The 21,522-nt window shown below is 43.4% G+C and overlaps 6 non-coding genes across 6 annotated transcripts; 4 read left to right on the top strand and 2 right to left on the bottom strand.

The window, feature by feature from the left end:
- Window positions 1–517: 517 nt before the first annotated feature.
- Window positions 518–599, bottom strand: trnas-uga (transfer RNA serine (anticodon UGA)). Its single transcript has one exon. It is a non-coding gene; the product is annotated as a tRNA-Ser (tRNA).
- A 120-nt stretch (window positions 600–719) lies between these two features.
- Window positions 720–792, bottom strand: trnak-uuu (transfer RNA lysine (anticodon UUU)). Its single transcript has one exon. It is a non-coding gene; the product is annotated as a tRNA-Lys (tRNA).
- A 17,317-nt stretch (window positions 793–18,109) lies between these two features.
- trnag-ucc (transfer RNA glycine (anticodon UCC)) lies at window positions 18,110–18,181 on the top strand. The gene has a single exon. It is a non-coding gene; the product is annotated as a tRNA-Gly (tRNA).
- A 1,343-nt stretch (window positions 18,182–19,524) lies between these two features.
- trnag-ucc (transfer RNA glycine (anticodon UCC)) lies at window positions 19,525–19,596 on the top strand. The gene has a single exon. It is a non-coding gene; the product is annotated as a tRNA-Gly (tRNA).
- A 1,147-nt stretch (window positions 19,597–20,743) lies between these two features.
- trnag-ucc (transfer RNA glycine (anticodon UCC)) lies at window positions 20,744–20,815 on the top strand. The gene has a single exon. It is a non-coding gene; the product is annotated as a tRNA-Gly (tRNA).
- A 634-nt stretch (window positions 20,816–21,449) lies between these two features.
- On the top strand, window positions 21,450–21,521 carry trnag-ucc (transfer RNA glycine (anticodon UCC)). Its single transcript has one exon. It is a non-coding gene; the product is annotated as a tRNA-Gly (tRNA).
- The last annotated feature ends 1 nt before the right edge of the window (window position 21,522 follows it).

Genomic DNA, 21,522 nt, shown 5'->3' with positions numbered 1-21,522 from the left:
ACACCTAGCGATTAGAAAATATACACGCACCATATTCTCTCTGAAGCAAGATTCTTCCGAAATAAATAGGAGTGTTTCGTTTTCAGCCTTTTCTCTAAGGGTTCGAACCTGAGAGCTCATGCTTTCAAAGAAGGTCCCAGTTTCAATTCACTCGAACATCCAGAGCACATCAAGGGCACGCGCCGTGCACAAAAAGAGTAGGCCGAAGGACGGGGTGAGGAGAGGTGGTGACATGGAGCTCAATTTCAATGGCACCCAGGAAACCTTGCCGTGACCCGGATTCGCTGCGGCCACAACGCAGAGTACTAACCACTATACGATCACGGCGAGCTACCGGTCTACCCGACGTGTCCCTGACTACAAAGGGGCCTTGTCATCTTTAGCTTGCAGACAAAACTGTTTCTTACCAACATTACTTTATTCAAGGGTAATCCTGTAACAGTGACTTTTTTTCCTTTTATAAAGTTTAAGCTAGGCCTCCAGAAGGTTACAAACTAAAGCAGACGAATGCTGTCAACGTAGTCGGCAGGATTCGAACCTGAGCGGGGAGACCCCAATGGATTTCAAGTCCATCGCCTTAACCACTCGGCCACGACTACAAGCTGTCTGAAAGGGGCATGTCGTTTGGTTTGCTGCCTTGCAGCGTCGCTGCCCGAGGCCAGTGTAGATCAGCAAGAACTCAACAACAAAACGTACCGCTCCACAAAAAGAGGCTCGTTCACCCGAACAGGGACTTGAACCCTGGACCCTCAGATTAAAAGTCTGATGCTTTACCGACTGAGCTATCCGGGCTCTTGCTCGAGAAGCGTGCGTGCTGCGTGCGAACGCACAGCAAAATGAATCGTATTGGCGCAGAAAAAAGAGTGTCCTCCAATGCATTGCGTTTCCTTCTTCGAAGATTCAGAACGGCCGTCAAAACCTCTGGTATGTCAAAATATATTTGCAAATTAGTGAGAATGCAGCCTATTAGACTGATGATAATAGTCATTAAAGGAAAATAATGCTAGGAAAAAGAACAAAAACTCACTGCTACTTGTCTGGAAAGCCTCTTCACACGCTTCAATGCTGTTGACTTGCCGCGCTCTTATCGTTATTGTAAACTTGTGTCAAAGGCGCAGTTGTTTGTAGCAAATAGCAAGCCCGCGGCACTCTAGGTAACAGCCAGCGAGTGTACTGACACCTAGCGATTAGAAAATATACACGCACCATATTCTCTCTGAAACAAGATTCTTCCGAAATCAATAGGAGCGTTTCGTTTTCAGTCTTTTCTCTAGGGGTTCGAACCTGAGAACTCATGCTTTCAAAGAAGGTCCCAGTTTCAATTCACTCGAACATCCGGAGCACATCAAGGACACGCGCCGTGCACAAAAAGAGTAGTTTGAAGGACGGGGTGAGGAGAGGTGGTGACATGGAGCTCAATTTCAATGGCACCCAGAAAACTCACCGGATTCGAACCGGGGTTGCTGCGGCCACAACGCAGAGTACTAACCACTATACGATCACAGCGAGCTACCGGTCTACCCGACATGTCCCAGACTACAAAGGGGCGTTGTCACCTTTAGCTTGTAGACAAAACTGTTTCTTACCAACATAACTCTTTACAAGGGTAATCCTGTAACAGTGACTTTTTTTCCTTTTATAAAGTTTAAGCTAGGCCTCCAGAAGGTTACAAACTAAAGCAGGCGCATGCTGTCAATGCTGGAAAGCATCTTCACATGCTTTTATTGTTACTGTAAACTTGCGTCAAAAGCCATGTTGTTTGGAACAAATAGCAAGCCCACGGCACTCTAGGTAACAGCCAGTGAGTGTACTGACACCTAGCGATTAGAAAATATACAGCGTATAATTAATGTTTTATTATTGTTTTGAAGTTATTTTAGTTATTTGAAAATTACTTATGTTGCCTTTGAAATTAAGGCACAAGAGATGTAATTCTAGTATATAGTGTGAATATATACATTTATTGTGTGAAATTCTAGGAACTCGCTTTAAGAATAAAATTAAAAGGCAGACACGTGAGTGAACTTTAGCAACTGTGGCCCATCCCAAATCGACAGGAATTTTGACAATTACCGCATGATAGTTACCAAATTTGTAAATGATTCAGCAGCAGTAGAAAAAATAACTATGTTTGCTTTCTCACTATTCTACTCTTTCTTGCTTTTTACAGAGGTTAAAAGTAATAAAGGAGAGATTTCCCCTTTAGACTCTCGGTTTGGAGATAGAATTTCACAGAATCTATCTTTGAGACCGACTGCACCTCATCCTACACATAGTTCCACACTACCCCTGCCTGGAAAAGAGCCCACATTCTTTACAAGTAAGTTAATGGTCTTTATACATATACTATTTCAAATGAAGTGACCGAAAAATGTGTTTGGACATTTGTTTGAATGTTCTTGCCTTTTATTACAAAATATCAACCGAAGTGGCATTTAATTTTGGGTTCATGTGCACAATACATGTTGTTACTCTGCTAGGACACCCATGTGGACTTGAAGATGAAGATGAGCTGATTTAATTCATTATTTAGATGTTAGAAGATCTTTAAAGAAGGAGCTGCATTATGACTGGATGATTATAAATGAGTAAATGAATGAAGTAATACTTAAGTCATGCTGTCAGAACTATACTGACTGAATATGAATTTAACAGAATAAATTAGTGACGGAATAATGTTATTTGACTTGTTAGGTGAGCATTGTTCATGAAATACATTTACCAAAGGGTATGCAAATTGCAGACACATTTTCCCTCAGGTGACCGCATATACATTATTATTCAAATATTTGTATCATTTAAATTGCATGTATATTGTCATGTAATCGTATTGTTATCGTGTTGAATGGATTGTGACGATAAGAAACAGTACACCTAACAAGTCAAAGAACATTATTCCGTCACTAATTTATTCTGTTAAATGTATGCTTAAAATATATGTTAACAGTGCAGTAAGATGTAATGTGCAGTAGTATGGAGGACCAAACCTGCAATTAAAAATGAATCAATAAATGAATTAATAAATAGATAGATAAATAAATGTGATAATAGGAAAATAAATAAAGGAATAAAAGACTTGATAAAATAAACATGATTCATTTTAATCAAATGTATTTTTGTATATTTTTCCCCTAATTTATAATTTTTTGCTTTTATATTTTAATGTATTTGTATTATTTTTAATTGTATTTATTTATTATTTTATTTATTTGTTTGTTCCATTTATTCTTATATTTATTTATGCATTCATTTATTTGTTTATTTATTTATTCCAATATGTATTTATTTCCAGATTTATTTATTTTAATCTTTATTTATTTTTAATTTTCTGTCTTTAGTTTTATATCTATTCTTACATTTTTTTGATGTGCATGATAATTAGGTTGGTTGGTCTTGCTGACCAAATATAAATATTAATTAACAAATAAATAAAAGCAGAAAATAAATTAAGGGAAATAATACAAAAATTAGTTTGATAAAGAATAAATCATATTTATTTTATCAAGTCGTTTATTCCTTTATTTATTTTCCTATTATCAAATTTATCTTTTTATTTGTTTACATGTTTATTTATTAATTTTTAATTTCTGCGGGTTTGGTCCTCCTATTGTCACGTCCTCGGGTGGATGAAGAAAATGAAGGTAGGCGAAGTTACAAAATAGCAAAGGTTTTATTCCAATAAGTAAATACCCAAACAAACAGAACAGTGTGCTAGTGCACAAACAATAACCAGCAAAGACAAGCGTGAGAGGGGAACTTAAATACACAGATAATGACAAGGGCAACAGGTGACGGTGATGATGATGATGAGGGTGATGAGGCGCAGGTGCAGGTGATGATGACAGGGGATGCTGGGAAGTGTAGTGCAGACAAGGACAGACAGGTGCAGACGAGGACTGTGACATTACTCCCCCCTCCCGGTAGGCATCCTGGAGTCTGTAACGGGAAGGCGGACCGGGTACAGGAGGATGGACTCCAGGATGGACCAGGCGGCCATGGCGGAGCAGGACGTGGGCGTGGCCATGGCGGAGCAGGACTTGGGCGTGGCCATGGCGGAGCAGGACTTGGGCGTGGCCATGGCGGAGCAGGACTTGGGCGTGGCCATGGCGGAGCAGGACTTGGGCGTGGCCAGGGCGGAGCAGGACTTGGGCGTGACCAGGGCGGAGCAGGACTTGGGCGTGGCCAGGGCGGAGCAGGACGTGGGCGTGGCCAGGGCGGAGCAGGACGTGGGCGTGGCTGAGCAGACGAAACCTCGGGCGTCCAGGGTGGAGCTGTCGGCCCCTCGGGCATCCAGGGCGGTGGGGACCCTTCGGGCGGCCATGGCGGTGAAGACCCTTCGGGCGGCCATGGCGGTGAGGACCCTTCGGGCGGCCACGGCGAGGGCCTATGGCCCCCCCCAAAAAAATTAAAGGGGAGAGTGACAGAGTCATTACCAGTCTCTGGGCTGGACGGAACCAGCGGTGAAGGGGTCTCTGGGCTGGACGGGACCAGCGGTGAAGGGGTCTCTGGGCTGGACGGGACCAGCGGTGAAGGGGTCTCTGGGCTGGACGGGACCAGCGGTGAAGGGGTCTCTGGGCTGGACGGGACCAGCGGCGAAGAGGTCTCTGGGCTGGACGGGACCAGCGGCGAAGGAAGCTCAGGGCTGGACTGGACCAGCGGCAAAGGAAGCTCAGGGCTGGACTGGACCAGCGGCAAAGGAAGCTCAGGGCTGGACTGGACCAGCGGCAAAGGAAGCTCAGGGCTGGACTGGACCAGCGGCAAAGGAAGCTCAGGGCTGGACGGGACCAGCGGCAAAGGAAGCTCAGGGCTGGACGGGACCAGCGGCGAAGGAAGCTCAGGGCTGGACGGGACCAGCGGCGAAGGAAGCTCAGGGCTGGACGGGACCAGCGGCGAAGGAAGCTCAGGGCTGGACGGGACCAGCGGCGAAGGAAGCTCAGGGCTGGACGGGACCAGCGGCGAAGGAAGCTCAGGGCTGGACGGGACCAGCGGCGAAGGAAGCTCAGGGCTGGACGGGACCAGCGGCGAAGGAAGCTCAGGGCTGGACGGGACCAGCGGCGAAGGAAGCTCAGGGCTGGACGGGACCAGCGGCGAAGGAAGCTCAGGGCTGGACGGGACCAGCGGCGAAGGAAGCTCAGGGCTGGACGGGACCAGCGGCGAAGGAAGCTCAGGGCTGGACGGGACCAGCGGCGAAGGAAGCTCAGGGCTGGGTTCATGGGCTGAAATGAATGTGTGTGCTGCCCACACACACACAACAGCCATGGATCCCACAAGTAGCACTGCGTCATCCAGAGCTGGCTGGACGGTCTCTGGCTGGACGGTCTCTGGCTGGACGGTCTCTGGCTGGACGGTCTCTGGCTGGACGGTCTCTGGCTGGACGGTCTCTGGCTGGACGGTCTCTGGCTGGACGGTCTCTGGCTGGACGGTCTCTGGCTGGACGGTCTCTGGCTGGACGGTCTCTGGCTGGACGGTCTCTGGCTGGACGGTCTCTGGCTGGACGGTCTCTGGCTGGACGGTCTCTGGGACTATGGCCTTCCTGGCAGCAAGTGCTGATATAAGTGGGGGATCGGCGATGCAGGAAACCAGTCCTGGACGTCCATATACCGATCCGGTGGCTGGTTTGATGGTGGGCGTGATGGAGATGGCTGGAGACGGTGATTGTGTGGCAATGTCATCCACCTCACCAATGGTGAAGGTTGAGCCACACAACCACAGCACATGATCTAGGTAACTGGCAAAGGTTCCTGGAAAAGCTGCTGCTGGGGCTTGCTGGTACAGATGACTGTCTAAGCCCAACCAAAAGACAGTTTTAAAGACATCATCTGACCAGCTTACCCCAGCAGAGAGTTCCAGGAACTCGGCGATGTAATCCTCTATAGACAATCCATTTTGGAAAGTGGTGAGTAGAGAGTGAGCTGGGTAAACCGGGTAGAGAAGAATTCCCATGCTGACTCCTTGTTGGGCTGGTTATTCTGTCACGTCCTCGGGTGGATGAAGAAGATGAAGGTAGGCGAAGTTACAAAATAGCAAAGGTTTTATTCCAATAAGTAAATACCCAAACAAACAGAACAGTGTGCTAGTGCACAAACAATAACCAGCAAAGACAAGCGTGAGAGGGGAACTTAAATACACAGATAATGACAAGGGCAACAGGTGACGGTGATGATGATGATGAGGGTGATGAGGCGCAGGTGCAGGTGATGATGACAGGGGATGCTGGGAAGTGTAGTGCAGACAAGGACAGACAGGTGCAGACGAGGACTGTGACACCTATAATGTAATTAATATCAGACACACACATATATTACATTTAAATTAGAAACAAATATATATATATATGTGTACAATTTAATGGTATAATTTAACGTTTTTAATTAGTTAACTTGTTAACTTTTTATATATACATATATACATTTTTAAAGCAATTTAAATAATGAATATTAAATAATGCAAATTTAATAAACAGTACGTGCTCTAAGGCTGCATTTATTCAGTTAAGAAACAGTAATATTATGGAATATTATAGCATTGTAAAATAACTCTTTTATGTATATCACTGATGCTTTAGTATTAACTGTCTTATTTCATTTTGTTACTGTAAGTATTTAAATGCTTATGCTGAGACACTAATGAATACATTCTGATTTCAGAACAGCATCATGAAGAAAACAGTGTTCTTCCCAGGGAAAGTCAAAGTGTCTTTCAGGAAAGGCCCGTCGGGCCATTTACGCCGGGACCCATCAGAAGAGGCAAAAAGAATTAAAGACAACCCTTTACTGCAGGACAAGTCAACACCTCAAAGAGAAGATCTGGTCAAGTTGAACGCCCGTTCTCTTGTGTTACATAGAGGAGGGGATGTCTCTGACAAGCAAGAGGTGTTGGGAGAATGCATTCTTCAGTTCGGCAAGTACAAGGGCAAGTCTTTCAAGTTGTTATTAGAGAATGATGTCAGCTATGCTTTGTACCTGTCCGATAAGGTTGAGGAAGAAGAACAGGCTGGGCAGTGCAACCCAGAGGGTCCATGCAAGGATAGCCTCATTTCCTTTCTTGAGTATTCAAGAAGCTTCAAGGAAATTGAAGATCTTAAACAGTATCTGTCTCAAAGGCCAGATCCAGTGCCAGTTTTGACAGAGGATGACAATACTGTTGGATTTGGATCCAGAGCACAAGACACTTGGAGGAAGATTTGGGATACCAGGGCAGACGGAAATGCTTTCTTTATAATGAGGCAGAAGTGTGTGCCAGGCAGCAAAATGTACAATTTGCAGCAGTATCTTTTAAAACAGCAGCAAAAACAGATGACCAAAAACACTCCTCCGATGCCCTCACCATCAGCTTCCGCTGCAAGATGAAGGGGGTGGATTGGAATCCACTGCTGCTTCAATGTATATGTAATGATTGATTATAATTAAGGTATTAATCAATATTTTTCCTTCTAAATATCAAATGAATTGAATGACTTCTCTGGAGATTTTACTTTATTTATATAAGTTACCAGTGTGATTACTGAAATGTTCTTTTCATGTATTCTTTAATGTCTGTATTTGATATCTGAATGCAGTGCTTGCTTATTTAACACAGCTTCCAGAAATGAAATAGGGACTTGTTTTGTGTTTGAGAAAGGTCTTCAATGTGTTTAAACATATAGGGGTCATTGAAGCCAATCGTTTAAGGGGCCATTTCTTTGTTAAAGCCTTTCTTTCCAGTTAGACTAAAGTTTAGCTATCCTTGAGAGAAAGAAGGTTACCCTTAATAACAAACTATCATTTAGATGGAAGTGAATCAATCAAAACTAACTTTAGCTGGAAAAAACATTTTTCAAGAGCCACTATAAAACCAAACCAATCTCTGTTACCTTAAATTATATCTTTATCTCTGTAAAGCTGCTTTGAAACAATCTACATTGTTAAAAGCGCTATATAAATGAGGATGACTTGACTTGACTTGACTTGTATTGTGTTTGAGAAAGGTCTTCAATGTGTTAAAACATATAGGGGTCATTGAAGCCAATCGTTTAAGGGGCCATTTCTTTGTTAAAGCCTTTCTTTCCAGTTAGACTAAAGTTTAGCTATCCTTGAGAGAAAGAACGCATTATCTTGATGTTTTGAGAGGACTCTCCTGTTTATAGTGAGAGCCTGGCCAAATCCAACCTTGGAAAAGCTGTGTGTCGGTGTGTGTGTGTTAGTCTTCTTGGTTACAGGTTAAGGAACCACTGGCATTATTGGAGATTGACTGAGTTGTTGTTCTGGACATGCTGGCGCCCAGCAACCCAAATCTGCGACCTGGAAGGTCATGACGTGCCTAACTTCAGCTGCGTAATCGATGGAGATATGCTTCAGTCTATCTGTATATGTGTGGAAAATTACTGTGTTTATCTATTTCATAGCCAATGAGAATCATTCATCCTGTAAGCAATGACGTAGCTTAGACCTTGGAAATCGTATAACTGCTGTGATCTTTGTAACTGTAAGCGGGGCGGCCTACGAACTCCTGTGCGAGTATTGAAGCTGACTTCTGCTGATGAAACTGCAAACTATCTTCAGTAAATATTTTCTTTAATTTTTTATAATTCTGACTCTGGGTCTTCATTCTTCATATCTGGTTCTGGGTCTTTAACTGTATACCCCTTACAGTTTGGTGGAGGATGCGGCGGGCAATCATTCCGTGGTGACATCTCTGGCAAATCAACACACAAGGTAGTAAGCTTTTATTAATTGTTAGGGCTGTCAGACTGGAAGAGATTTTGAAGGAGAGCGGGAGAGCCTTCACTCCGATGAGGCGAGTGGAGGAGTAAGTAGCCTTCACTCCGATGAGGCGAGTGAAGGAGTAAGTTGTAGGCCTACTGCTGAGAGGATAAGAAGTCGCTGAGAGCGTCGTTAAGGGTAACGGCAGCAGACAGCGCAAGCGAAGCGTGCTCTGTGTGGGCCCCGCTGGGCATTAATGGTGTAGCACCACCCCAGCAGAGTACGTCCCTGGACGGGAGGTCCAGTGGCACCGTAAACCTGCTCAATCTCTTCCATCTCAGATAGGGGATCCCCGAATTTAGTGAATCAGGCAGTTAGGGATACCAACAAAAATAGGGTTGTTTGCCAGGGATGCATCAGGAACGATCCCGAGAGAGAAAAAAAAAAGAAAAAAAAAGTTGTGACCCAAATTGGCATGGACCAGTATATGTAACTGTGATTTTGGAGTATACTCTGCAGTTTCATCACGGAGAAGCCAAGCTGTGTTGTTCAAAGATCGCCGCCTCCATTTCTGCAATGACTTCAGGTGAGTTTGAACTGTTATTAAGATATGGCAGACAAACTGAGTAACTTGATCAGTAACCTGAACAGTCCTGAAACTAATAGTGAGACAGAAAAGAGCGAACGCTGTAAGCAGCTGTGCTCTGAAGCCCTCACTTCAGAGAAATTTGCAGAAATTATTAAGTAAATGGTTGTCTTGATAAGTTTTGCTTCTGTTTGGAAATTTAAACAACAACTTGACTGGCTACAAACAAACAAAGAAACTGAAAAATTAAAATGTTGAGCCTTGTATTGCTTACGATGATTACAAAAAGCAAGTATATTAAATTATGGGTCGAAGATCATTTCCTTGGACAAGTGTGACTAAAGTTAAACAGACACTTTGTGAAAACAACTTAGAATATTTTGCAGCTTATGACAATTAATGTTCTGCCAATAATAATGATGAAGATTATGATTGGGCTATTATGATTAAATCAGCCACTGCTGGACTGTAAAAGAATACAGAGAACTGCTTATCAGCTCGGTTTGGATTCCTGAATGGGACACACTGCTTCAAGGGTGTGCAGTAAGTTGGAGCCGAGAGTGTTTTAATGGTGGTCATCAGGACCATTTAATACGTAACTGTAAATGCCCACCGAGAAGGTGTTTAAAATGTGATAAAATGACAACACATTTTTGGTAATAATATTGGTTTGAAAGTAGATCAGTGTTTAAATGACGACAGTGACATTTTTCGTCTGAGAAATAAGAGATAAAAAGGTCAAAAGATTGAAGTCTTAAAGTGAATCCTTTTGAAGAAAATATCTATAATAGTAATTTCTATAATAGTAATTTTTATAAGTGAATTGATGAATACAGGTTGATGTAAAATTAATGACTCCAACAGATGTGAGTTGCAAAATATATCAAAGTAACTAAAAGGATGATTGTGTTGTAATTAAACATTTTAAAAAGGTTTTAGATGATATAGAGAGACTAATCTCACAGATGATTTACAATAACTGCAAAAGTATCACAAGCAGAGAGTGCTTGCCTCGTCAAACTTATAGTGTGAATCCTAATTGGAGATTGATAAACTCCAAGAGAAAACTAAAGTCAAATATTAAACTATGGTTGAGAACTTGACAATTAAAATTGAGATTGAGAAATGTGAAACGTTATTGAGAACTAGAATAATTATTTTTATGTAAGAACAAATAAGCAGAAGTAGTAGGCTACTGAATTAACAGTTGCTAAATGTAAAATGTGTAGAAAGGCATCTGATTAAACAAACAGCTTGAAAAGTTGACCATGAAAGAGCTAGAAGCTGATGTTTTGCTTTCAAAAGATAAGTCTGCTATTGGCTGTAATGAAACAGTTCGCTTATCTAAATCTGATGTGTGCTGTGGCTGAAACAGCCAGTGCGACAGAGACTCAATCTGAATGGAAATTTGTAATGTCTAGATTCCCTGACGTGGGCAAAAGACAACTTTAAAACTATGTTTATTTGAAAACACATGTAATTTCTGGCAAAGATGCCTTAAGCTGGGATAGAGTTAAAAGATGGTAGATAAAAGTTTGATGTTAGAAGTATATGAGAGAGCAGTGTACCAGTCTTGAATGCCTCTCTCTCATTCAATGTCAGCTAAAAGCTGTTATCTGAGCCTGTGTCATAAGTGATAATAAGCTATTTATAGTAAAGCACAGTGTTTCAGTTGAAAACCATAGACACAGAGATGTTAAAAGAAATCATTACCATTCAGAGGGCAATTTGTATTTAAATGTTAAAAATGTTAAAAGTAAAACTGAATTACTTTAAAGAAGTCTTTAAAATAATACAGACCTTAAACGATAGAGGTGACATTTTGATTAGCGTATTTTAGGACCAGTAACAACTTTGTCTCATTTAGTCTCCACCATTCAGGACCGATGGCTCCGGCTACAGATGAAGAACACTGAATGTACGGTTGTGATCTAAATTCACTGAGTATAGTCTAAGTAGCTAGGTTGCTGCTTTTAAGATAGTTAATGGATTTAAGTGATTAAATACTGTTGTTATTAACCTGTCTCCCTGTGAACACTATTAGGCAATCGGAATGGCTCTGTTGACTCTTGAACGTGCCTTTCCTAAGCTCCAGAAAACAGCTGAGTTCTGTTGAAGAAAACTGATTGTATTGGGAAAGAGCGGTCACCAGTGTGTACGTGTGTACGAGTGGCTACTCAATGACGGGATGATCTTCCTGGCCAGGGGACAGCCTAACGCAGGGGGTCACGAACATTGGGCACCTCCGGATGGAGGTGTTATTTGTGAGAAAGGTATGAGAGTTGAGCGCTGATTACTGGAGGCCACCGGGGTCAGCAGAGCATTGAGAAGTGAGATGCGCTGTGAGGTTAAAATTAATGTTAAGGCAGTCTGACCCAGAAATGTGAGTTCCTCTATACCACTCACCAGAAACCGCATTGATTGTATGGCTTGTTTTTCATTGTGACAAGTGTCTGCAACTATGCCAGGGGACGACACCCTGAAGAGAAGAAAATTAAAGATAAATAGCTAACGGGAGTGGGCTTTCAGGAGCCAGCTGATTCCATGAGTTGATTGCCATTATTTGCTGCGGAGACAGTAACAAAACTTAATTATATGAGGGACATGATGTTGGTTGCCATATGGGCAAGTAAAATGTATAGAAGAGTTAATGTTGAGCTAATATGTCTATAACATAGTTTTAACTCCTGAAGGTCGTTAGGCATGGTGGTGGCTAAAGATGAAGACAGGCTTTTGTAGGTTTGAGAAGAGTCTGGATAACAAAGGTGAATGGTAAAAGGTTAATGTAATAAATTTAATATTACATTTTGTCTAAATTACAGTCTTAGGAGGCTGTTGAAAAGATTATTTGTTTATGGCGCTTTTCCATTACCAGTACCAGCTCGACTCGGCTCGACTTGCCTCGGCTCGCCTCGACTCGGCTCGCTTTTCGCTCCGTTTTCCATTGCAGATAGTACCGCCACAAATAGTACCCGGTAGTCATAGCGAAGCCGCAGGAAACTGCCGTGACGTATTCTTATACGCGACACACATCCGCTACCCACACACACAGGACAATGGGGGAAATCGAGTATATGCTGTTTTTGATCCTCGGGATGTGGCTGTTTCTCACAGCAAGAAGACAAACGTTGTTTCATGAGAGGCTGAGGGCAGAAAAACGAAACACTGCTGAAAAAAACAGGAGAGTTTGGGAATTACTACAGAGTTCAGACTACGAGACGAATCCGGTTGTTCAAAGCCGACGCAAGAGGGTAAGTTATGCTAACATAGCTAACGTTTGCATATGTGTAAATACTATACTATATGCAAAGTATTTAATCAACTTTATAGCTACCAGTATTACGTACTAAAATGTGCATGGTTTATGTGTTTCAGATCTGTTTAGCTTTGCAAAGTCGCTGCGGCAAACCGTCTGTTTGGGCTTTCAACCGAGCTACCGAGTGGTGGGATGTTATTGTTCCTGGTTTCACAAACGCGCAATGGGTTCAGAACTTCAGAATGTCGGAAGAAACATTCATATATTTGTACAACAAACTGCGTCCAGTGATGGAGAGACAAGGTCCTTCAAGGTGTTGTAGATGGAAAAGGACTGTTCTGGAACGTGTTTGCAGGACTGCCTGGCAGCTTGCATGATGCTCGTGTTTTAAGACTGTCCACATTGTGGGAGTTGGCCAGCCGTGGCAACCACTTTCCAGCTTACACCAGGAATATTGGTGGGGTGAATGTTGCCTACTACATCCTGGGAGATTCTGCCTATCCCCTGCAGAACTGGCTCCTAAAGCCATTCACTGACACTGGACGGCTGACAGTAGAACAGCAGATCTACAACAAGAAAATATGTCGAGCACGGGTAGTGGTTGAAAACGCTTTTGGTAGACTGAAGGGAAGGTGGCGTTGCCTCATGAAAAGAAATGACTGTGATGTTACAATCGTGAAATCTATGATTCTTACTTGCTGTGCTTTGCATAACCTTTGTGAGAGTCATGGAGAGGACTATGACGATGACTGGGATGCACCTGCAGCAGCAGAGCCTGTGGTGCCAGTGGCACAGGGTGTTGAGGAGGAGGGCAGACATGTACGGGAGGGTCTGATGCGTTATTTTAATTGCTAAATAAATACATTATCATTAAATATGTTGTCTCTACTGTTTTTCATTAAAGGTTATCACAGTATAAAATCTGAAAATACTTGTTTAAACCCTTGTAAAAAGGCAAACCATCCAAAAAATACATAATGATCTGGATGATCACACGATCTGGATGAGCTCACAGATACTGTAACATCATATATAAGTTTCTGTGAGGATACATGCATTCCTACCAGGACATTCTTATCATTTACTAATGATAAACCATGGTTTACTGGGAAACTCAAACACCTTCGTCATGCCAAAGAGGATGCTTACAGAAGTGGGGATAAAATCTTGTATAACCAGGCCAGAAACAGACTGACAAAGGAGATCAGAGTTGCTAAAAGGAACTACTCTGAAAAACTGAAAAACCAGTTTTCATCCAACGACCCATTATCAGTCTGGAATGGCCTGAGGAACATCACCAACTACAAGTCACCATCCCCCCGATCTGTGGACAATCAACACCTGGCTGACGATTTAAATTCATTTTATTGCAGGTTTGAAAAGCCCTCATTCACACCACACACCGGCTCTAACCTGCACTTCACACATTCACCATCACCTCCTGCAATCCCACTCCCCCCTCCTGCCATCCAACCTGAGCTTAAGGTCTGTGTGGAGGACGTGAGCTGAGTCTTCAAAAAACAGAAGACTAGGAAAGCCTCAGGCCCAGACGGCATCTCATCTGCTTGTTTAAAAGCCTGTGCTGACCAACTGGCCCCGGTCTTCACACAGATCTTCAATAGATCATTGGAGCAGTGTGAAGTTCCCTGCTGCTTCAAACGCTCCACTATCATTCCTGTCCCCAAAAAAACCAAAATCACTGGACTTAATGACTACAGACCTGTCGCTCTCACGTCTGTGGTCATGAAGTCGTTTGAAAGACTGGTGTTGGCCCACCTGAAGGACATCACTGGACCCCTGCTGGATCCCTTTCAGTTTGCTTACAGAGCAAACAGGTCTGTGGATGATGCAGTCAACATGGGACTGCATTATATCCTGCAACATCTCGACAGACCTGGGACTTATGCAAGGATCCTCTTTGTGGACTTCAGTTCTGCCTTCAATACCATCATGCCTGATCTTCTCACAGCCAAACTGACCCAGCTCTCCATACCATCCTCGATCTGTCAGTGGATCTCCAGCTTCCTGACGGACCGGCAGCAGCGAGTGAGACTGGGGAAACACACATCCAGGACTCTCACCACCAGCACTGGCGCCCCTCAAGGGTGCGTTCTCTCCCCACTGCTCTTCTCCCTGTACACTAATGACTGCACTTCTAAAGACCCCACTGTCAAGCTCCTGAAATTTGCCGACGACACCACTGTCATCGGTCTCATCCGGAACGGTGACGAGTCTGCTTACAGACTGGAGGTTGAACAGCTGGCTGTCTGGTGCAGTTACAACAACCTTGAGCTGAACACGCTCAAAACAGTGGAGATGATCGTGGACTTCAGGAGGAACAGCCCAGCACTCCCCCCACTCACCATCATGAACAGCACTGTGGAAGCAGTGGAGTCATTCAGGTTCCTGGGCACTATCATCTCTCAGGACCTGAAGTGGGACAATCACATTGACTCCATTGTAAAAAAAGCCCAACAGAGACTGTACTTCCTTCGCCAGCTGAGGAAGTTCAACTTGCCACAGGAGCTGCTGATTCAGTTCTACTCAGCCGTCATCGAGTCTGTCTTATGCACTTCCATCACTGTCTGGTTTGGTTCAGCTACCAAATCAGACATCAGGAGACTACAACGGACAGTCCGGACAGCGGAGAGGATCATTGGTGCCCCCCTGCCATCCCTCCAGGACCTGTACTCTTCCAGAGTGAGGAAGAGAGCAGGTAAAATCATCACTGACTCCACTCACCCTGGACACCACCTGTTTGAACTGTTACCGTCAAGACGGAGACTCAGATCACTGGCCACAAGAACATCACGGCACAGGAACAGTTTCTTCCCACAGGCCATTTCCCTTCTGAACAGTTAACACACCTCCCAAGGCATATGCCTTTAAGTGCAATACTCCCACTGTTTAGTGCAATATCCTACAACTCAGGTGATACTTATACTAAGTGATACTTAGTATTATGTTTCATGTTTCTTGTTGTATTTGTATATGTCCACTGGAAGCCTCAGCACCAAAACAAATTCCTTGTGTGTGCAAGCACACTTGGCAATAAAGCTCTTTCTGATTCTGATTCTGAAAAAAGACACTGTTTGTAATAAGTTTCAAAAAGGTTTTATTTAAACACGCATACAAATAGAAAAAAATATAATATTAATATAAATTCACACATCCAACTATATACATATGTTACATGTAGTGCAAACATTAAATTAAAATAAACAAAGGGGTTTCAGTCCAGGGGCGGTGGAACAGCATCCCGCCGGTTCAGTGCCTGGACAAGCTGGCTCAGGGTTCCCAGAAAGGCCTGGTTGAAGGACGACATTGCAGCCATCTCCTCTCTCCTTAAAGCCGCTTCTAGTTCTCGGGCATGTGCTGCATCATCGAGTGCCATCTGTAAATGGCGCTCCCGCTGTGCCCGGTTCAATTCCAGCTGCTCGACATCCGATGTCTGCATCTCCCTCAGGACAGTCAGATGCTCCTGTTCCCTCTTTCGTTTCCTCCGTCCTGGCCAAAAAAATAATTACAATGAATGAGTTATAAAGAAAAACGGACAAGTCACGTTTCATTCAAAGGTTGTGTGTGTTGTAAATTGTTCACATGTATTATCATTACAGCTTCTACATAAAAAAAGACAAGCCCACAACTTACTATTACTTATATAGTATATAACGACTTAACATCTGAGTAAATGTATTTAATGTATTTATTAAACATCTATTTTAGTAAATGTCAACTTTAAAATACCATGTGTACAGTATAGGTGTACGTCTGGAAAGTTATAAAAATACTGAACAGGTTTATTAATGAATCCTGCATTCCCATAACTGGGAATGCTTCCTGTTGTTATTCAAGTACGTTTACGTTATATTAATGAGTTATTGATACGATTAATGATATATTAAAAAGTGTGTACAGATTCACAGACAACAGGCTAGAAGAGTTTACTTTTTCTCCAATTATACTAACCGGTTGCCGGTGTCGACGCTGCTGCGGGTCTCGGTGTCGACGCTGCTGATCTTGTTGGTGTCGATGGTGCCGCTGGTTCCGGTGCCGACGTGGCATCAGTGGGAGTCACTGAACCATTCTCGCTCGTCGAAAAGGAATCTAGATAGAAAGATCATACAAAAGTCAACACAATACGAAAATAGCAATGGCAGATAGTTAGCGGTAGCAGCAATTGTTATCTGCGACACAAGTTTACAGTCTTCGATGTTATAAGTGAGCTTCAGCTTTTCAAAAGCCAGCCTACAGAAAACAAAACTCTCAAGCAGAGTGCACCTACATGATTAATGTAATGTAAATTTTAAACACTTACCATCCTCCAACAGCGACTCCAACAAACTGGTGGCCGAGTCAAGTCCACCCTCCCTCCCGTTGCTCGGTGGTCTATGGCCGTAGATACCGTCCATCTGTTCGTACCACTTCCAGCTTTTTCGGTTTGAACCACTGCGGCCGTTGTGGTCCTTTACAGCTCTGTAGTCACTTTTCAGTTTTTTTAACTTTTCCCTACATTGCTGGAAAGTCCTGTTGTAGCCATGTGGGGACAGCAGTGCGGAGATTTCTTGATAAACTTTTTCGTTCCTCGTTGCCCCATCTAGCTCTCGCTGGATCCTTTCTTCGGCAACCAAACATAGGAAAGTCTGCACCTCCTCGTTTGACCACGGCGTATTCTTCCGAGTTGCCATAATAGTAAGTTTAGAATATCTGGGCAAACTATTTAAAAATGGCGGGGTTATTCTCTGGTTATTCTGGATACTCCGTCTGCCGCGTGCAATGATGACGCAGTGAATAGTGACGATTCTCTCTGACCAATCAGCAGTCGGCATTGTATTACGTCACATTTTAGTATCGCCTTAGCTCGCTTAGAACCTCGCCGGAGGTGGTACGAAAAAAAGTACCCGAAAGCAGGTACAGGTACAACTTTTACACAGTGGAAAACCAAACAAAGGCGAGTCGAGTCGAGCCGAGCCGAGCCAAGGCGAGCTGGTACTGTGTAGTGGAAAAGCGCCATTAGAGAGAGAGAGACTGTCTGAGTGGAGGCAGGGATGGTAACTGTGTCTGTCTTTCTGTTATCGGCCTGCTAGAGTAAGCTGAAGCAAAATAGTGATAATGAACCAAAATCCAGCTGACTTTTCTAAGATCAACTGAATAATGAACAGACATGCTTTGAAACTGGTTAAGAGACCATGTAAAATTAGGTAAAAGCTACAGTAAAATGTGAAGTTTAAAATCTTACTTAAAATTTAAATCTTTTTAGAGATGATATAATGAAAAGCGAACATTAAAAATGAACAGTTAAAATATGTGTCTAATATGTGTGTGTGTGATGGTGACTGCACTCTATGTCTTGTATGTGTTAGTTTGGGGTACTATTATTTCCTGATTTTGAGGATATTGTGTCATTAACCTCTTGTTTTTTAATATGGTGCCTGGTAGGTCAGGTCAATAAGTTCATGCAATTTTTTTAAGTGCCAGGTCCAAACAAAGAGAGTTTCAGTTCATCTGCACCTGCCAGCTGCTAAAGTATTGCAAAAATTATTGCTGACCGCAGAACAGGGCTTCCGGTCTACATCCAACAGTCTTGCGTTGGTGGTATAGTGGTGAGCATAGCTGCCTTCCAAGCAGTTGACCCGGGTTCGATTCCCGGCCAACGTATCACATTTGTTAATTAAAGACCTTGATTACGAGCATTCTTGCTATGGGTTCGATTCCTGGGTCTGTCCATTCTTGCTGTATGCGTTGATTCCCGGCCAACGCATTGCATTTTTCTCAACCTGTCTTTAAAACAGTCGTCCGAGGCCCCTTGCCAACTTCTCCTGCAACTCGTTTGCTGGAGCAAAACATTTGTTAAGGTCTTTTGGCAGCAGTACAGGACTGGATCTCCCCGTCGGGGAATCGAACCCCAGTCTCCGCGTGACAGGCGGAGATACTTTCCACTATACTAATAAAGAGTTGCAGAGACAGGTAGTTGTATCCGATCAGCACGGCTTCCAGGAACAGCGTCATGCGTCATTTTAGCTCAACGCTTCACAGAAGCCAGTGAATCCAAAAAATAATCTAATACCGTTTAAATATGAAGTGTCTGTATAAAAAGTGTTACATTATTAAATTAGAGACCCTTTTTTTTAATATGGTGCCTGGTAGGTCAGGTCAATAAGTTCATGCAATTTTTTTAAGTGCCAGGTCCAAACAAAGAGAGTTTCAGTTCATCTGCACCTGCCAGCTGCTAAAGTATTGCGAAAATTATTGCTGACCGCAGAACAGGGCTTCAGGTCTACATCCAACAGTCTTGCGTTGGTGGTATAGTGGTGAGCATAGCTGCCTTCCAAGCAGTTGACCCAGGATCGATTGCTGGCCAACGCATCACATTTGTAAATTAAAGACCTTGATTACGAGCATTCTTGCTATGGGTTCGATTCCTGGGTCTGTCCATTCTTGCTGTATGGGTTCGATTCCCGGCCAACGCATTGCATTTTTCTCAAGCTGTCTTTAAAACAGTCGTCCGGGCCCCTTGCCAACTTCCCTGTAACTTGTTTGCTGGAGCAAAACATTTGTTAAGGTCTTTTGGCAGCAGTAAAGGACTGAATCTCCCCGTCGGGGAATCGAACCCCAGTCTCCGTGTGACAGGCGGAGATACTTTCCACTATACTAACAAGGAGTTGCAGAGACAGGTAGTTGTATCCGATCAGCGCGGCTTGCAGGAACGGCGTCATGCGTCATTTTAGCTCAACGCTTCACAGAAGCCAGTGAATGCAAAAAATAATCTAATACCGTTTAAATATGAAGTGTCTGTATAAAACGTGTTACATTATTAAATTAGAGACCTTGTTTTTTAATATGGTGCCTGGTAGGTCAGGTCAATAAGTTCATGCAATTTTTTTAAGTGCCAGGTCCAAACAAAGAGAGTTTCAGTTCATCTGCACCTGCCAGCTGCTAAAGTATTGCGAAAATTATTGCTGACCGCAGAACAGGGCTTCCAGTCTACATCCAACAGTCTTGCGTTGGTGGTATAGTGGTCAGCATAGCTGCCTTCCAAGCAGTTGACCCGGGTTCGATTCCCGGCCATCGCATCACATTTGTAAATTAAAGACCTTGATTACGAGCATTCTTGCTATGGGTTCGATTCCTGGGTCTGTCCATTCTTGCTGTATGCGTTCGATTCCCGGCCAACGCATTGCATTTTTCTCAAGCTGTCTTTAAAACAGTCATCCGAGGCCCCTTGCCAACTTCTCCTGCAACTTGTTTGCTGGAGCAAAACATTTGTTAAGGTCTTTTGGCAGCAGTACAGGACTGGATCTCCCCGTCGGGGAATCGAACCCCAGTCTCCGCGTGACTGGCGGAGGTACTTTCCACTATACTAACAAAGAGTTGCAGAGACAGGTAGTTGTATCCGATCAGCGCGGCTTCCAGGAACGGCGTCATGCGTCATTTTAGCTCAACGCTTCACAGAAGCCAGTGAATCCAAAAAATAATCTAATACCGTTTAAATATGAAGTGTCTGTATAAAACGTGTTACATTATTAAATTAGAGACCCTTTTTTTTTAATATGGTGTTGTAGGATTACAAATTTTATTTAAATATTTAATTTAGATTTCCAATACAAAAGTATTTTATATTGAGAAAGTTTATAAATGATGAGACCAGGAAATCTCTGCAAACGGTAGGGGTTCCCAGCAGGATATTCCTGACTGTCCCATCTCAGTGCGAGAAGGCTAGGCTTTTCCTGTTCTCATTGTTTTACCGGGTGAAGAGTCATGCTGAGCAAGTTTGAACACCGGCTATTTTATTACTGAGACCATTTGTCTTGGAGTTCTTATCTCAGTGCGAGAAGTCCTGCACCGTTCTGTTCTCATGTTTCAACTCATTTACATGCTTTGTTCCTCACAATGTAATCCCTCCCCCTTGAAATGTATATAAACTACAATGTAAAGTTCCCTTAGTTAGACGATGTTGGAATGACTGCAGCTACCGACAAACAATAAAGAACTTCTGCTTGGAAAACTTCTACTGTCTCCTGGTCTGAGCTTCTAACTTTTCTACAAAGAAAAAGATCACTACAGTGCCTGGTAGGTCAGGTCAATAAGTTCATGCAATTTTTTTAAGTGCCAGGTCCAAACAAAGAGAGTTTCAGTTCATCTGCACCTGCCAGCTGCTAATGTATTGCGAAAATTCTTGCTGACGGCACAACTGGGCTTCCAGTCTACGTTCAAAGGCCTGCGTTGGTGGTATAGTGGTGAGCATAGCTGCCTTCCAAGCAGTTGACCTGGGTTCGATTCCCGGCCAACGCATCACATTTGTAAATTAAAGACCTTGATTTCGAGCATTCTTGCTATGGGTTCGATTCCTGGATCGATCCATTCTTGCTGTATGGGTTCGATTCCCGGCCAACGCATTCCATTTTTCTCAAGCTGTCTTTAAAACAGTCGTCAGGGCCCCTTGCCAACTTCCCTGTAACTTGTTTGCTGGAGCAAAACTTTTGTTAAGGTCTTTTGGCAGCAGTAAAGGACTGAATCTCCCCGTCGGGGAATCGAACCCCAGTCTCCGCATGACAGGCGGAGATACTTTCCACTATACTAACAAGGAGTTGCAGAGACAGGTAGTTGTATCCGATCAGCGCGGCTTGCAGGAACGGCGTCATGCGTCATTTTAGCTCAACGCTTCACAGAAGCCAGTGAATCCAAAAAATAATCTAATACCGTTTAAATATGAAGTGTCTGTATAAAACGTGTTACATTATTAAATTAGAGACCTTGTTTTTTAATATGGTGCCTGGTAGGTCAGGTCAATAAGTTCATGCAATTTTTTTAAGTGCCAGGTCCAAACAAAGAGAGTTTCAGTTCATCTGCACCTGCCAGCTGCTAATGTATTGCGAAAATTCTTGCTGACGGCACAACTGGGCTTCCAGTCTACGTTCAAAGGCCTGCGTTGGTGGTATAGTGGTGAGCATAGCTGCCTTCCAAGCAGTTGACCTGGGTTCGATTCCCGGCCAACGCAT

Source organism: Siphateles boraxobius, unplaced genomic scaffold (genome assembly GCF_051911475.1).
Source record: "Siphateles boraxobius isolate OS27281-9 unplaced genomic scaffold, OSU_SipBor_1 39, whole genome shotgun sequence".
In the NCBI taxonomy this organism is placed as follows: Eukaryota; Metazoa; Chordata; class Actinopteri; order Cypriniformes; family Leuciscidae; genus Siphateles; species Siphateles boraxobius.
Note: the sequence above shows the minus strand (reverse complement) of the source record. Positions and strands in the feature narration are given on the sequence as shown.